The sequence below is a fragment of the Callithrix jacchus genome, chromosome 4, assembly GCF_049354715.1.
Source record: "Callithrix jacchus isolate 240 chromosome 4, calJac240_pri, whole genome shotgun sequence".
NCBI classification, from domain to species: domain Eukaryota; kingdom Metazoa; phylum Chordata; class Mammalia; order Primates; family Cebidae; genus Callithrix; species Callithrix jacchus.
In genome coordinates, this window is record NC_133505.1 from 55,872,851 (window position 1) to 55,888,995 (window position 16,145).

At 39.6% G+C, this 16,145-nt stretch overlaps 1 protein-coding gene across 10 annotated transcripts in view; it reads left to right on the plus strand.

The window, feature by feature from the left end:
• LOC103792451 (uncharacterized) overlaps positions 1 to 5,161 on the plus strand; it is a 64,820-nt gene extending 59,659 nt beyond the window's left edge. For all 10 annotated transcript variants that reach the window (XR_013534259.1, XR_013534256.1, XR_013534257.1 and 7 more), the window contains one exon: positions 1,801 to 5,161. The gene's annotated coding sequence lies outside the window, so the exon portion shown is untranslated. The remainder of the gene's footprint in view (positions 1 to 1,800) is intronic.
• Positions 5,162 to 16,145: the final 10,984 nt, after the last annotated feature.

Below are 16,145 nucleotides of genomic sequence, written 5' to 3' on the forward strand. Positions count from 1 at the left end.
CTACATGAGTGTCACCAAAAGCTGAGCAAATGCCGCTGCCATGCTTATATAGCCTTCAGAACCATAAGCCAAATAAACCTCTTTTCTTTATAAATTACCCAGCCTCAGGCATTTTCTTTATAGTAGCACATATAGATTAACACATAAAATTGGTACTAAGGAGTAGAATATTGCTATAAAGATATCTGGAAAAGTGGGAGCAGCTTTGGAACTGGGTAATGGGCATAGGTTAAAAGAGTTTGGAGGGTTCAGAAGAAAACGGGAAAGTTTGGAACTTCTTAGAGACATGTTAAGTGGTTGTGAGCAAAATGCTGATAGAAATATGGACAGTGAAGCTCAGGCTGAGGACATCTCAGATGGAAAGTAGGGACTTATTGGGAATTAAAGCAAAAGTCACCCTTGTTATGCCTTAGCAAAGAATTTGGCTGCATTATAAATCCCTAGGGATCTGTGGAAGGCTAAGCTTAAGAGTGATGACCTAAAGTATCTGGTGAAAGAAATTTCTAAACAGCAAAATGTTTAAGACTTGGCATGGCTGCATCTATGATCAGATGTGGGAGCAAAAGAATGTCTTAAAGTTGGAACTTATTATTTAAAAAGAAGCGTAGTGTAAAGTTTGGAAAAATTGCAACCTGGTCATGTTGTAGAGAAGGAAAGATTTTTAGGAGAGGAATTCAAGAGCACTGTGCAGCAACCACTTACTAGAGAGATTTGCATGACTAAATGGGAGCCAAGTGTTTACTGTCAAGACAATGGGAAAAAGGCATTTTAGAAATCTTCAAGGTAGCCCTTCGCATCACAGGCCCAGAGGCCTAAGAGGAAAGAATGGTTACAGAGGCCAGGCCTCAGGCTTGCTGCCCCGCTCAGCCTCACAACATTTATCCCTATATTCCAGCTGTTCCAGATACAACAGCTCAAATGGCCCAAGGTGAAACTCGGGCTGCAGCTCAGAAGAGCACAAACTGTTAGTCTTGGCAGGTCCATGTGGAATACTTCTGCAGGTATACAGAATAAAAGGGTGAAGGAGGCATGACAGCTTCTGTCTAGATTTCAGAGAATGTATGGGAAAGTCTGGGTGCCCTCTGTGGTGGGCAGAGAAGACTACCACAGGGAAGAGTCCCCACAGAGAGACTCTGCTAGGACAGTGCTGAGGGAAACTGTGGGGTTGGAGCCCACACACAGAGTGCCCACTGGGGCACTGCCTAATGGAGCTGTGGGAATGGGGCCACAACCCTCCAGACTTCAGAATGGTAGAGTCACCAGCAGTGTTTGCCCTGAGCCTGGAAAAGCTGAAAGCATTGAACTTCGACAGTGAGAACAGTCATGGGGGCTGCATCCTGCAAAGCCACAAGGCCTTGAGAGCCCACCCCTTGCACCATTGTGCCCAGGATGTGGGATATGGAATCAAGGATTATTCTAGAGCTTTAAAATTTAATGCCTGCCCTGCTGGGTTTCAGACATCTGTTGCCCCTTTCTTTTGGCCAGTTTCTTCCTTTTGGATCAGAAATGTTTACCCAATGCCTGTGCCACTACTGAATCTTAAATGTAAGTAACTTATTGTTGATTTTATAGGCTCATAAGTCAAAGAAACTTGCCTTGAGTCTCAGATGAAACTTTGGACTTTGGACTTTGAGTTGATGCTGAAATTTATTAAGAACTTTTGAACTATTGGAAAGGGAGAATTGTGTTTTGCAATGTGAGAAAGACATAAGATTTGAGGGGGGCACAGGGGCAAATGGTATAGTTTGGATGTTTGTCCCCCCCAAGTTTCATGTAGAAATGTGATTTCCATTGTTACAGGTGGAGCCTAATTGGAGGTGTTTCGGTCATGGAAGCAGATCCCAGTTGAACGCCTTGGTCCTCTGAGTGCAGTAATGAGTTCACAGAAGCTCCGATTGTTTAAAGGAGCTGGCACCTCCTCTTCTCTCTCTTGCTCTTGTTATCACCACGTGACACACCTGCTCCCTCTTCACCTTCTGTCAAGAGTAAAAGTTTCCTGGGCTTCACTAGAAGCCAAGTAGTTGCTTGTGCCATGAACCAACAGCCTGTAGAACCACAAACCAAATAAGATCAGTTTGCCAGCACAGTTGGGTTCTGATGACGGCCTGCTTCCTTCATAGACAAAAATGTTTCACTGAAACCCCACACGGCAGAAGAGACTATTACAGAGCTAGCTTTCTAGGGTCTCTTTGATAAGGGCATTAATCCCATTCATGAGTGCTCCATCCTTATGACCTAACCACTTTGCAAAGTCCCCACCTCCTATGCCACCACCTTGGGGGTTAGAATTCCAACACATGAATATGAAGCAGGAACAAACATTCAGACCATAGCATATATTCTCCTGGGTTTTTTTTTCTTAGTAACAAAACCCTAATATTATTTGGAGCTAACTCTCTTTTGGCTTATTTTATGTAAAAGAGTAATTCATTTTTAACTTTTTAAAACCGTAGTGATTTGAGGTCTCCTTTGTGTACAGATAATCTGATACATACTGTAGTGCATGCTGTCAGGATGCACCCTCCAATATACCCCTTCAAGACTGATGAACTTACTTACCCCACCAGCTGTTGGGAGCATTGCCCACAGAGACCCCTCATCTTCCAGCTCTTTTACATACCTGCCTTCTGCTGAAGAGAGTTGCTTTATGCCAGTTCATGCCCTATTTCTAAAATAGTCTACACCCAGTCACACTGATTGATGGGGAACAGTAACATCTGGTCCCTTGTTCTAGCTTGGTGCAACTCTGAAGGGCCATCAGCTTCGGAGCTACTTCTAGGCTTAGTTTAGGCTTTAGTTGAAACTGCATTACAGTCCAACTTCTTCTGCTTAATCTTACTTCCTTTTTCCCTTCCATACTTGTTGATCCCCAAAAGCACTCCCTAATAAACTTCCTGCACACTAATATCTTCCCAGATCACAGGGAAAGCAACCTGTAACAAAGACATATAGATTTTTTCACCCACAAAAATTAATAGGTGAATCAGAATTGAAAAGGCACCAAATGAACCAATTTCTTGAGCGTTTTTGTTAAAAAAGTAAGTAATAAACTTTAGGCAGAAATTTTCCAGCTGCAACTAACAACACAACCATGTATGCTGAGCAAATATATATTTACTACATACTGGACACTCTAGTGGTCTTCAACCAAAGATTGTACCACTCTTCTGAGGACCTTTGGAAATTTGCAAGGGTATTTGAGGGGTGAGAACTGGTTACCATGACTGGCAGGTATTACTGGTGTTTAGTGTTGAGGTCCAGAGATGGTAAATATCCAGGAATAGTCAATAGAGTCCCAACAGTGAAGGACGTTTTCTTGCTGAAGAGGATACAAAGAGGTATAAGACATAGTCTCCTCTTACTGCTCTTACTTAGCTTATTTTCTAATCATGGAAAAAGAAAAAATACTAAATATGATAAATGTATCAAGAGCATGTAACAGCATCTACTGATAGCCAGATGGTTTGTGTAGACAGTAAATGCAAAAATGCTTCACAGAGGAAAATGATTGCAATGAATAGGGGTGCAGGGGAAGAGCTGCAAGACTCTAAAAATTAACAGAATAATTTTTTAGGACTTTCATTCAGAGAATTTTGTGTCTTCTTTTAACAAATTATATATAACTATGCTATTAAGTGAAGGCAAGATTTAAGATCAGGGCCATCTAATGCCCAAAGTCCATCCATGCCTTTTCTACTCCCCTCTGTGCCTTTATTTATGATATTTTACTACCTAAAACTCACACATTCACTTGCCAGTAAACCTGTCTGCCTCCCCTTGCTAAATTGAAAAGAAATTGATCTCTGGAGCAGACCCTATTCATTTCTGTTGGCCACGCAGGAGATGGCAGAGGCTAGAACACATTCGCAGGAAGTGGCCAGCTGTCAACCCAGACACTGACACTCAGCAAATGCTGTCTCCACAATCTCTGGAGCCCCTGGTCTCATATACACCATAGTGCTGGGAGGATGGTCACTTGGGAAGCAGGCATGTTCTTCCTCACAGCTAGAAATCAAAGTTACTGTGGTTCCTCTAGATTCCAGCTTCCTCTAGAAATTTTCTTAAATTTCTAAATTTAAGAAAAATGGGTCAGACACAGTGGCTCATGTCTGCAATTCCTTTGAAACCAGACAGGTCCCTGATTCCCTCACAGGATGTGTGACAGGAATGTAGCTTGCCTGTTCAGTTGCTCTGCTGCTCAAACCTCTTGCAAAAGGGGAAGCATGTAGATTGGCAGGTGTAGAGGCCGGAAGAGTGCTTTGGGCTCCAGCCCCACAGTAATGTCTAGAGGTGGTTGCCTGCAACCCAGCATTACAAAGCTCTTTCCTTTTTGCCCTCCACAGATGGCTTGAGTGTTAATCAGCTCAATGAACCCTCTGCCTTTTCGCAAGGGCAAAGGGCCAGTGTGACAGCTTTCAGTATCCCGAGCTCTTGTCCAGCCTCCCGGAAAAACTGGGTCACATACAAACCCTAAGGATGAATGCAAGGTTTTATTGAGTTGTGGAGGTGGAGGTGACTTTCAGCAGGATAAATAGGGAGCCAGAAGCAGGGGACGGAGTGGGAAGGGGATCTCCCCCTTTCTGACCACTCCCAGCCTAATTCCTCTTGGCATTCAGATGTTCCTCCTCGTCTTCCTTTCTCTGCCGTGTCATTCCTCCATCCATCTGCTGATCTGCTGGCTTGTTGGTCTGCTTCTGGAGCCTGAGGTTTATATGGATGCAGGTTAGAGGGCATGGCAGGTCAAAAGGCAACTTTTTGGGCACAAAAACAGAAATGGCTGTTGTCATTTAGAACCGTGGGTATCCAGGCTTGAGGGTTGGGCCTTTGCCAGGGAACTACCCTCTTCTATCCAGTATTTCTTGGTCTCTTGTCTGTATCACCATCACTTTCGAAGGTGGAAGCAGGAAGATTGCTTCATGCCAAGAGCTCAAGACCAGCTGGGGCAACACAGCAAGACCCCATCTCTTGAAAAAACATCTTTTTTTTAATTAGCTGGGCATGATGGTGTGAGCCTGTAGTCCCTGCTACACTGGAGGCTTAGGCAGGAGGATCATTGAAACACAAGAATTCAAGCAATGATTGCACCACTGTACTCCAGCCTGGGTAACAGTATGACAGTGAGACACTGTCTTTAAAAAAAAAAAATGAGTTGTTAGAAAAACAGGAAAAGAGCAAAGTTGTCTGCTAGTGGGAGTACAGCATACCATCATTGCTGTATTTTTAGGTTGCTAATTTAATGTCAGAAAGATTACTTCCTCTTAAGCTATGTTGCTTAAACTGAAGGTTCCGTCACGCCAGGAAAACAGTCATGGTTTGGTCAAGCTCCTGGAGAAAAAGGAATCTTTTGCTATGGATGTGGTTTGCTTGAATTGGAAGTTTTGGAGTAAATAAAATAAAGACAGACCTGAATATAAAAATAGCTATCAAGTGTTACTAAACTATACTAAGTTTTCAACCTTAAAAAGGTTTAAGGATAGAAACCAAAATTTGGCCTTTTCTTCATTCATTCTCACTACATTTTTATGATCCCAAATTATTTTGCTCTGGTACTCTTTTCTCCTCACATTCCAAAGAGAAGAACTTAACCCTTTGTTCTCACTTACTTGACCCAGTTTCTAGGGTCTTGTCTTTTCATCACTCAGCATTGTGGAGTTTTTGTTTATTTGTTTTATAGAGTAAAGACCTAGATTTTATAGAGCAGTGGAGATTACCTGGACCTCACTCTTTCCCCTTAGTCAGCAGTAGCTAGGCTGGGATAAAGTGCCCCTTTTCATGAACCTCTATCTTAGCCCTTTCTTGGTTTTTCTTCACATGACAGAAGCTTAAGAGACAGCAGATACTGGTGCCCACCAATTCAGCAGCATGAAACATATTAACCTATCTTTCCTCTTAGTGAATTTCCTGGCAATGTGCCACTCCGGAGAGAATCAAATGGCTTCTCTTGCCTTAGCTTTCCAGATGCCATTAAGGGTGTATTCATCATATGGTTTTCTTTGCTGACAAAATTAGTCCTAATAGCCTGCTTCCATTTATCAACAGATACAGTTACTGTTTTAGAGAACTTGCCCCAGGAACAAATTCAGACTAATACCAAGGCACAGCCTTTTACGAGATTGTTGAAGTAAAACTTAACAAGGTTTTCTTTTGTTGTTCGTGTTTTGTTTTGTTTTGTTTTGTTTGTTTTCTTTAAAGTAAGTTGTCAGGGGTTTCTCACACTTTGCTGACAAATAGTTATGTGGTTAAATTGTTTTGAATCTTAAATCTGCATGCATATGCAAGTATTACCAAATATTTCCACAGATTCCCTGAGTTCATTCTCTCTACTGCCATCCACCCACATGTGCTTCCGGATTACGAAATGCCTATTCACAGTTTCCACACAAATGTCATTCATTCACAAACATTTCGTGAATTCAGTAGCTGCAGCAGAGGCCCCATCATGAATTGAACAATTTTCTATTATTTCTCAGGCCACTCCTTAACACCGCCACCAACCGTTCTCCCTACCTCTTCTGCCTGAGCAACAGATATACTTTCTCCCTGTTACCTGCAAAAGTTCTCCTTTATCCAGATCCTGAAAGCTTGTCCTCTCAACAATTATATATTCCTCCCTAGAAGGAAACTTATACCAGCTGCCATTCTCTTAGACCCTGCCAACCAACCACCAACTTTGAAAAGGGGTGAGTAGAGCCTGAGAAAGGGCAGCAGAAGAGATAGGGCCAATCATGGACGGACTGGAAGAGAGTGATATAGACTCAGCTGAAAATTGAACTCTGCAGAGAGGCCAGGCAATGATGGGGTAGCTCAGTAGGAGTTGGCTATATTAACCAGGGCTCTTAGGTCTCAAGAGACAGGCACCTAATTCAAACCAGTTTAAGAGTGGAATGGAAATGTATTGGCTCTGTTATCTGCGAAGGATATTGGAGAAACATATGACTGAAAGGAAAGCTGCAAGAACCACACATCAGGGCCTACAGAGAGGGAACAAACTAGCGTTTGTTCTCCCTCCCCTCATCACCCATTTCTGTTTGTTCCTTCTTGGTTTCATTTCACACAGGGGCTGTCTTACATGGTGAGAAAATGGCTTAGGGGACTCCTAGCCTTGGGCCCATACACAAAGAGCACTTCTTTTTAATGTGGCCATACACAAATTTCAAATGAGACTGATTGCCCTGCTTGGGTCACATGACCTTTGCTGCATATGAAGGGAGGGAAGTCCCACCAGAATAACAAGAGAAATGGAACAGTTACACAAAAAGCAGGAGCGATGTTACCTGAAGAAGTATGAGAAAATATAATAGGCAAACCAAACAAGCAATAGCTATTGCCAACCTTCTGAAAGACCACAGGCTCCCTGGGAGCTAAGGAGAGTATGCTAAAAAGAGGATGACGAGGAGGAGGCGAATGCCAAAAACCCTGTCGATGTCACAACTCTCCTTGGCCAGATGTGTGACAATGGCAGAAACTTTGAAGAGTTGACTTGGCTACTTTTGGGTTGCCATGGGGAAGCGGTCATTGAATTATTAGCTAGTAAAGTCCTGAGCAGCCAAAGCTTGGGTGAGGATTTAAGAGTGGAAAACAAATAATCCTTAAAGGCTGGACTCGATCTGGAAACTGCTATTTTCCAGTCCAATAGACCCAGGGGCCACTGGACATTGTGGCACATGCCTATAGTTACAGCTACTGAGGAAGTTGAAAGAGGTTAATCAATTGAGCCCAGGAGTTCAAGGCGGCAGTGAGGTAGGGTCACACCACTGCACTCCAGTTTGGGCAACAGGGTGAGACTCCATCTCAAAAAAACAAAAAAGAAGAGGAAGAAAAAGATCAAGGGACTTTTACAACTCCCTTCACTGAGAGAAATTGCTATGTACCCAGGGACAAGCTCGGAATTCAGAAGAAGGAATAGAGACACAGGGAAAAGCACATAAATGGCACCCTTTCTTCGTTAGGTGGCTGTCCCCTGCATTCGGCAGAGCAAAGGGAAAAGGCAGAAACAATCTAACATATTAGCAATTCACAAATCTCTTCAGTAGCCATAGTCTAGGACTGAGTACAGTTAATGTAGCCTAGTCCACATGGAGAAATTTAGGTTTAGCTGCAAATTATATTGAAAATTTCTGGCAGCAAAACATGACCATAAAAAGGAAAAGGGTACGGGGCAAAGGACAATGCAAGACACCAAAGAGGTAGATAAGCAAATCATGTAATCTAAAAGAAAGAAGTCACTCAGGTTAGAAGGACAAGGTAGGTTGATTTATCTTCACATATTCCAACTGCCTTAATAAATAAAGGCACTCAGTAAGTAACTTTTTAAATGAATGAGTACTGTCTCTTTTTATACGTGGCTTCTCATTTCCGTACCCCTTTTCTTTTTAACTCTTTTCATTTTCTAATTTTCTATGAGCTTGTGAGGCATTTCTGTTTTTCAAATACATTTCCTTTTTGCTTAAAAATACTTTTAAAAGTATTTAATTATATAAGTGAAACAATACAATTTCATTGTAGATGATTTTTAAAATTCAGAAGTGTAGTAAAATGTTCAAGTCTTCTTTTAACACACACACACATGCACATCAAAATCTTGCTCCTACCCTCAGAAGCTTGTAACTATTTGAGAAATATCCTTTCAAAATATTCTGTGCATTCAAGTGTATGCTCTGCAACACCCATATATGTATATGTATATATATTTATATATAGAGAGAGATGACTAGCTAGAGTTTTGTTAGCTTAAATTCTTTTATGAATTTTTTTCCCTTGAAATTATGACTTAGAGATCATTTTATATCAGTACATATGAGTATGCAATATTATTTTTAATGTCAATAATAATCTATCATTTATTTAACCAGTCTTTTACTGATGGACAATTCCCATTTTTTGCTGTTAAGATTTGCACTCTTCTATCTCAATGTGCTAGTCTGGAAAAATGATTTGTAGGTTACCAACTTACTACTTAACCTTGAAAGTTGAGTAAAAGTGGGACTGACTGCAGTAGGAGAAGAATTAGGGGCTGAAATGCAAAGCGGTAATAGAATATATACACCTGACTCATCTCTTGAACATGTTTTCTTCCAGAACTAAACAATGGATGTGGTAATCATAGGATGCTACTGGTTTGGATATTGGGGCTCTTCAATTTTAATGAAAACTAGGGCTTTCTTGTTTATGTAGCATTGTTTATTTTGATATTTCTTTGCTTTTTCCTTGACTATAAAAATCATTTACTAAGAAAATTTGGAAAACACAGTAATGGAAAAAAAAACCTGTAAGAACCACTGTTATTGCTCCTTTTACCCTTTATTGGACATATATACGTGAACAAAATTGAGATACAGTATAAAATAGATTTGTGTCCTTTTATTTTTTTAATTTTTAATTTTATGGTATTTAGTAGGTATATATACTTATGGGACACGTGTGATATTTTGATACAGGCATGCATTGTCTAACAATCATGTCAGGGTAAATGGACTATCTATCACTTCAGGCACTTACCCTTTCTTTGTGTTACAAAATTCTAATTATATTATTTTAGTTACTTTTAAATGTAGAATAAACTATTGTTGACTGTACTCACCTGTTGTGCCATCAAATACTAAGTCTTACTTATTCTATCTGTGTTTTTATACTCATTAACCATCCTCATTTCCACCTCCTCTGTACTACTCTTAGCCTCTGGTAATCATCATTCTACTCTCTATTTTGATGAGTTCAATTGTTCTAATTTTTAACTCCAACAAATGAGAACATGTGATGTTTGTCTTTCTGTACCTCACTTATTTCACTTAACATAATGTCCTCCAGTTCCAGCCACGTTGTTGCAAATGACAGACTCACATTCTTTTTTATGGGTGAATGGTACTCCATTGTGTATACATATCACATTTTCTGCAGCCATTCTGCTGTTGATGGGCACTTGGGTTGTTTCCAAATTTTGGCTATTGTGAATAATGCTACAATAAATATGGTGGTGCAAATATCTCTTTGATATACAGATTTCCTTTCTTTGCGGTATATACTTAGCAATGGGATTGCTGGATCATATGGTAGTTCCATAGTTCTATTTCTAGTTTTTTGAGGAACCTCTAAAACTGTTCTCTATAGTGGTTATACCAATTTACATTCTCAACTACAGTGTACAAGGGTTCCCATTTCTCTACATCCTTACCGGCATTTGTTATTGTCTATCTTTTGGATAAAAGCCATTTTAACTGGAGTGAGATATTCATTACAGTTTTGATTTGCAGTTTTCTGAAGTGAATGAAGTTTAGCATATTTTCATATACTTGTTTGACATTTGTATGTCTCTTTTTGAGAAAAGTTTATTCAGGTCATTTGCCTTTTTTTTTTTTTTTTTCCTTCCTTCCTTCCTTCCTTCCTTCCTTCCTTCCTTCCTTCCTTCCTTCCTTCCCTCCCTCCCTCCCTCCCTCCCTCCCTCCCTCCCTCCCTCCCTCCCTCCCTCCCTCCCTCCCTCCCTCCCTCCCTCCTTCCTTCCTTCCTTCCTTCCTTCCTTCCTTCCTTCCTTCCTTCCTTCCTTCCTTCCTTCATTTTTTTTGGCAGCGTCTCACTCTGTCACCCAGGCTGGAGTGCTGTGGCATGATCGCAACTCACTGAAACTTCTGCCTCCTGGGTTCAAGCAATTCTTGTGCCTCAACCTCCTGAGTAGCTGGGATTACAGATGTGCATCACCATGCCCAGCTAACTTTTGTGTTTTTTGATAGAGACAGGTTTTCACCATGTTGTCCAGGATAGTCTAGAACTCCTGACCTCAAGTGATCTTCCTACCTTGGCCTCCTAAGTGCTGCAATTACAGGCATGAGCCACTGCAGCTGGCCTGATTTGCCCATTTTTAAATCAGATTATTGAATTTTTTTCTTATTGAGTTATTTGAGTTCCTTATATATCCTAGTTATTTTTTCTTATCAGGTGGATATTTTGCAAATATTTTCCCCCATTTTAATGTGTTGTCTCTTTGTTGATTGTTTTCTTTGCTATAAAGAAGCTTTTTAACTTGACGTGATTCCATTTGTCCATTTTTGCTTTGGTTGCTTGTGCTTGTGGGTTATTCCTCAATAAATCTTTGCCCAGAACAAGGTTTCCCCAATGCTTTATTTTAGTAGTTTCATAGTTTGAGGCCTTAGATTTAAGTCCTTAATCCATTTTAATTTTATTTTTGTATATGGCAAGAGATAGGAGTTAGCTTCATTCTTCTGCACATGGATATCCAGTTTTCCCAACACAATTTATTGAAGAAACTGTCCTGTACCCAATGTATGGCCTTGGAAAGTTTGTTGAAAATGAATTTACTGTAGATATAAAAATTTATTTCTCACTTTGGGAGGCCGATGCGGGTGGATCACGAGGTCAACAGATCGAGACCATCCTGGTCAACATGGTGAAACCTCGTCTCTACTAAAAATTACAAAAAATTAGCTGGGCACGGTGGTGCGTGCCTGTAATCCCAGCTACTCAGGAGGCTGAGGCAGGAGAATTGCCTGAACCCAGGGGGCGGAGGTTGCAGTGAGCTGAGATCACGCCATTGCACTCCAGCCTGGGTAACAAGAGTGAAACTCCGTCTCAAAAATAAAAAAAAAAAAAATTATTTCTGAGTTCTCTATGCTGTTCCATTGGTCTATGTGTCTGTTTTTATGCCAGTACCATGCTGTTTTGGTTACTATGGCTCTGTAGTATAATTTGAAGTCAAATAATGTGAATCTCAGTTTTTCCTTTTGCTCAGAATGGCTTTGGTTATTCTTGGCCTTCTGTGGTTCCACACAAATTTTAGGATCTTTTTTATTTCTGTGAAGAATGTCATTGATATTTTGGTAAGGATTACATTGACTCTAGATTGCTTTGGGTGGTATGGATATTTTAACAATATCAGTTATTCCAATCCATGAACATGGAATATCTTTCCATTTTTTAGTGTCATCTTCAATTTCTTCCACCAGTGATTTATGTCATTACAGAAATCATTCACTTGTACATTATAGAGATCTTTCACTTCTTTAGTTAAGTTTATTTCTAGGTATTTTATTCTATTTGCAGCTACTGTAAATGGAATTTCTTTCTTGATCTTTTTTCAGATTTTTTGCTGTTGACATATAGAAATGTTACTGATTTTCTGTTAGTTTTGTATCCTGTGACTTTATTAAATTTGTTTATCAGTTCTAATCATTTTTTGATGGAATCTTGGGTTTTTCCAAGTGTAAGTTTATATATCTGACTTCTTCCTTTCCAATTTGGATGCCCTTTCTCTTGTCTGATTGCTCTAACTAGAACTTCTAGTACTATGTTGAATAACAGTGGTGAAAGTAGGCATCCTTTTCTTGTTTCAGATCTTAGAGGAAAGACTTTCTGTTTCCCCTCATTTAAGATGATACTGGTGGTGGGTCTACTGCATTTGGCTTTTATTGTGTTAAAGTATGTTCCTTCTATACCTAGTTTTTTGAGGTTTTTAATCATGAAAAGATGTGGAATTTTGTCAAGTGCTTTTTGAACATCCATTGAAATGATCATATGGCTTTGTCCTTCATTCTGTTGATATAATATATCACATTGATCAATTTATTCATGTTGAGCCACCCTTGCATGCCAGGAATAAATCCCACTTGCTCATGATAAATAATCTTTTTAATGTGTTATTTAAACCAGTTTGCTAGAATTTAATTGATGATTTTTGCATTAATGTTCATCAGAGATATTGGCCTGTAATTTTCTTAATTTGTCATCGGTTTTTGTTATCAGGGTAATACTGGCTTCATACAATGAGTTTGAAAGTGTTCTCTCCTCCTTTATTTTTCAGAATAGTTTGAGCAGGATTGGTATTAGTTTTTCTTTAAATGTTTGGTAAAATTCAGCAGTGAAGCCATCTGGTCTCAAGCTTTTCTTACCTAGGTGAGTTTTTATCATGGCCTTGATCTCATTACTTACTATTGGTCTGTTCAGGTTTTGAATTTCTTCATGGTTCAGTCTTGTAGGTTGTGAGTGTTTAGAAATTTATCAATTTCTTCTAGGTTTTCCAATTTATTGATGTGTAGTTACTCATAGTAATGTCTAATGATCCTTTGAATTTCTGTAGTATAACTTATAATGTCTACTTTTTCTTTTTTGTATTTTTTCCCCTGGGGCAGAGTCTCACTTTGTTGCCCAGGCTGGAGTTTAGTGGCACAAGCACGGCTACTGCAGCCTCGTCCTCACAGGCTTGAGTGATCCTCTTGCCTCAGTCCCCCAAGTAGCTGGGACTGGGCATGAGTCACTGCACCCAGCTAATTTTTGTTTTTTTTTTTTAGTAGAGAAAAGGTTTCACCATGTTGATGGGCTGGTCCAGAACTCCTGATGATCTGCTTGCCTTGGCTTCCCAAACTGCTGGGATTACAGGCATGAGCTATTGTGTCCTGCATAATAGCTCCTTTTTAATCTTTGATCTTGTTTATTTGGGTCTTTTTTTTCTTAATTAGGCTGTCTAAAAGTTTGTTTATTTTATCTTTTAAAGAAACCGAATTTTTGTTCCTTTGATATTTTTTATTGTTTTCTCATTTCAATTTCATTAATTTCTTCTCTGATCTTTATTATTTCTTTTTTTCTGCTTATTTTGGATTTGCTTGCTCTTGCTTTTCTAGTTCACTAAGATGCATCATTAGATTGCTTATTTGGAGTTTTTCTACCTTTTCATTTAGGCATTTATTGCTATAAATTTTCCTCTTGGTATTACTTTTGCTATGTCCCATTGGTTTTTGTATGTTATGGTTTGATTTTCATGTGTTTCAAAAGAGTTTTTAATTTCTTTCTTAATTTCTTTATTGATCCATGAATTATTTAGGAGCATGTTGTTTAATTTCCATGTGTTTGAATAGTTTCTAGAGTTCCTCTCATTATTGATTTCCAGTTTTACTCCATTATGGTCAGGGTGGGAAACAATATAATTTCAATTTTTTTGAACTTTTTTTTTTTTTTTTTTTGAGATGAAGTTTCGCTCTTGTTACCCAGGCTGGAGTGCAATGGCACGATCTCAGCTCACTGCAACCTCCACCTCCTGGGTTCAGGCAATTCTCCTGCCTCAGCCTCCTGAGTAGCTGGGATTACAGGCACGCACCACCATGCCCAGCTAATTTTTTGTATTTTTAGTAGAGACGGGGTTTCACCATGTTGACCAGGATGGTCTCAATCTCTTGACCTCGTCATCCACCCTCCTCAGCCTCCCAAAGTGCTGGGATTACAGGCGTGAGCCACCGCGCCTGGCCTCAGATGATTTCTTATTGCTCATTAGCATGCTTTCATTTCAGATTGAAGAACTCCTTTTAGCACTTCTTGTAGGACAGGTCTGATGTTGATTAAAACCCTAAGCTTTTGGTTTGTCTGGGAAAGTCTTTATTTCTTCTTCATGTTTGAAGAATATTTTCACTGGATAAAAGTTCTAGGATTCCAAGATAAAAGTTGTTTTCTTTCAGCATTGTAAGAAACATTATTTTCTTTCAGAATGTAAGTGTCATGTCACTGTCTCTTGGTCTGTAAGGTTTCCATTGGGAACTCTGCTGCCAGACATATTGGAGCTCCTTTGTATGTTATTTGTTTCTTTTCTCTTGATGCTTTTAGGATCCTTTCTTCATTCTTAACTTTTGGGAATTTGATTATTAAATGTCTTGAAGTTGTCTTATTTGGATTAAATCTGTTTGGTATTCCATATTATTCCTGTACTTGAATATTGGTATCTTTTCCTAGATTTAAAAATTTTTCTGTTATTACCCCTTTGAATTAACTTTGTACCCTGATCTCTCTCTCTCTCTCTCACTCTCTCTCTCTCTCTCTCTCTCTCTCTCCCCCACCTTTAAGGCCAATAACTCTTAGATTGGCCCTTATGAGGCTATTTTCTAGATCTTATAGGCATGATTCTTTCTTTTTAACTTTTTTCTTTTGCCTTTTCTGACTGTGCATTAAAATAGTCTGTCTTCAACTTCATTAATTTTTTTTCTGCTTGATTAATTCTGCTGTTGAGAGACTCTGATACATTCTTTAATATATCAGTTGAATTTTTTAGCTCCAGAATTTCTGCTTGACTTTTAAAAATTATTTCAATCTCTTTTTAAAATTTATCTGAAAGGGACTCAATTTATTCTCTATTTCATCTTGATCTTTCATTGATCTGTTATTTGACTGATCTTCCTCAAAGTAGCTATTTTAAATTCTCTGTCTGAAAAGCCACAGATCTCTGTCTCTGCAGGATTGGTCTCTAATGCCAAATTTACTTTGTTTGGTGAGGTCATGCTTTCCTGGATGGTCTTGATGCCTGTGGATGTTCATCTGTATCTAGACACTGAAGAGTTAAATATTTATTGTAATCTTCATAGTCCGGGCTTGTTTGTACCCATCTTTCTTGAAAGGGCTTTCCAAGTATTCAAAGTGAATTGAGTATTGTGCTATAAGTCTTTGGTCACTGCAGCTGTATTTGCTTTAGAGGGCACCTCAAGCCCCATAATGCAAACTCTTACAGACTCATATAGATACCACGTTACTGGTCTTGGGAAAGACCCAGGTGAATTCCCTATATTATCTGGCAGTATCTCTGTTCTCTTCCCTTACTCCCCCACAAACAGATGGAGTCTCTCCTCCATGCTGTGCTGCCTGGAGTTTGAGGAAGTGTGACACAAGCACTCATATAGCTATCACCACTGAGACTGTGCTTTATCAGACCTGAAGCCAGAACAGTAGTAGGACTTGGCAAAGGCCTGTGGCAACTATTGCCTGGCTACTGTCGATGTTTGTTCAAGGCCTAAAAGTGCTTTAGTCAGCAGGTGGGAAGTCCAACCAAGCTTGTGTCTTTCCCTTCAGAACAGCAGATTCCCTTCTGACCTAGATGGGTTTAGAAATGCTGTCCAGAAACCAGAGCCTAGAGTCAGAAATGTTATTAATCTACTAGGTGCTCTCCTTTACTGTGGCTTAGCTCACACATATGTTGTGAAACAAAGTCTGTTTTACTCTTTTTTCTTCTTTCCTCAAGCAGGAGTCTCTCTCTGTAGCCACCATGGCTTCACACTCATGGCAAGTATTGCCTGGCTACCACTGATGTTTATTCAAGACCCAAGGGGTCTTTCATTAGCAGGTGGCAAATCTTGCCAGTCCTAGGACTCTCCTTTCAGGGCCAT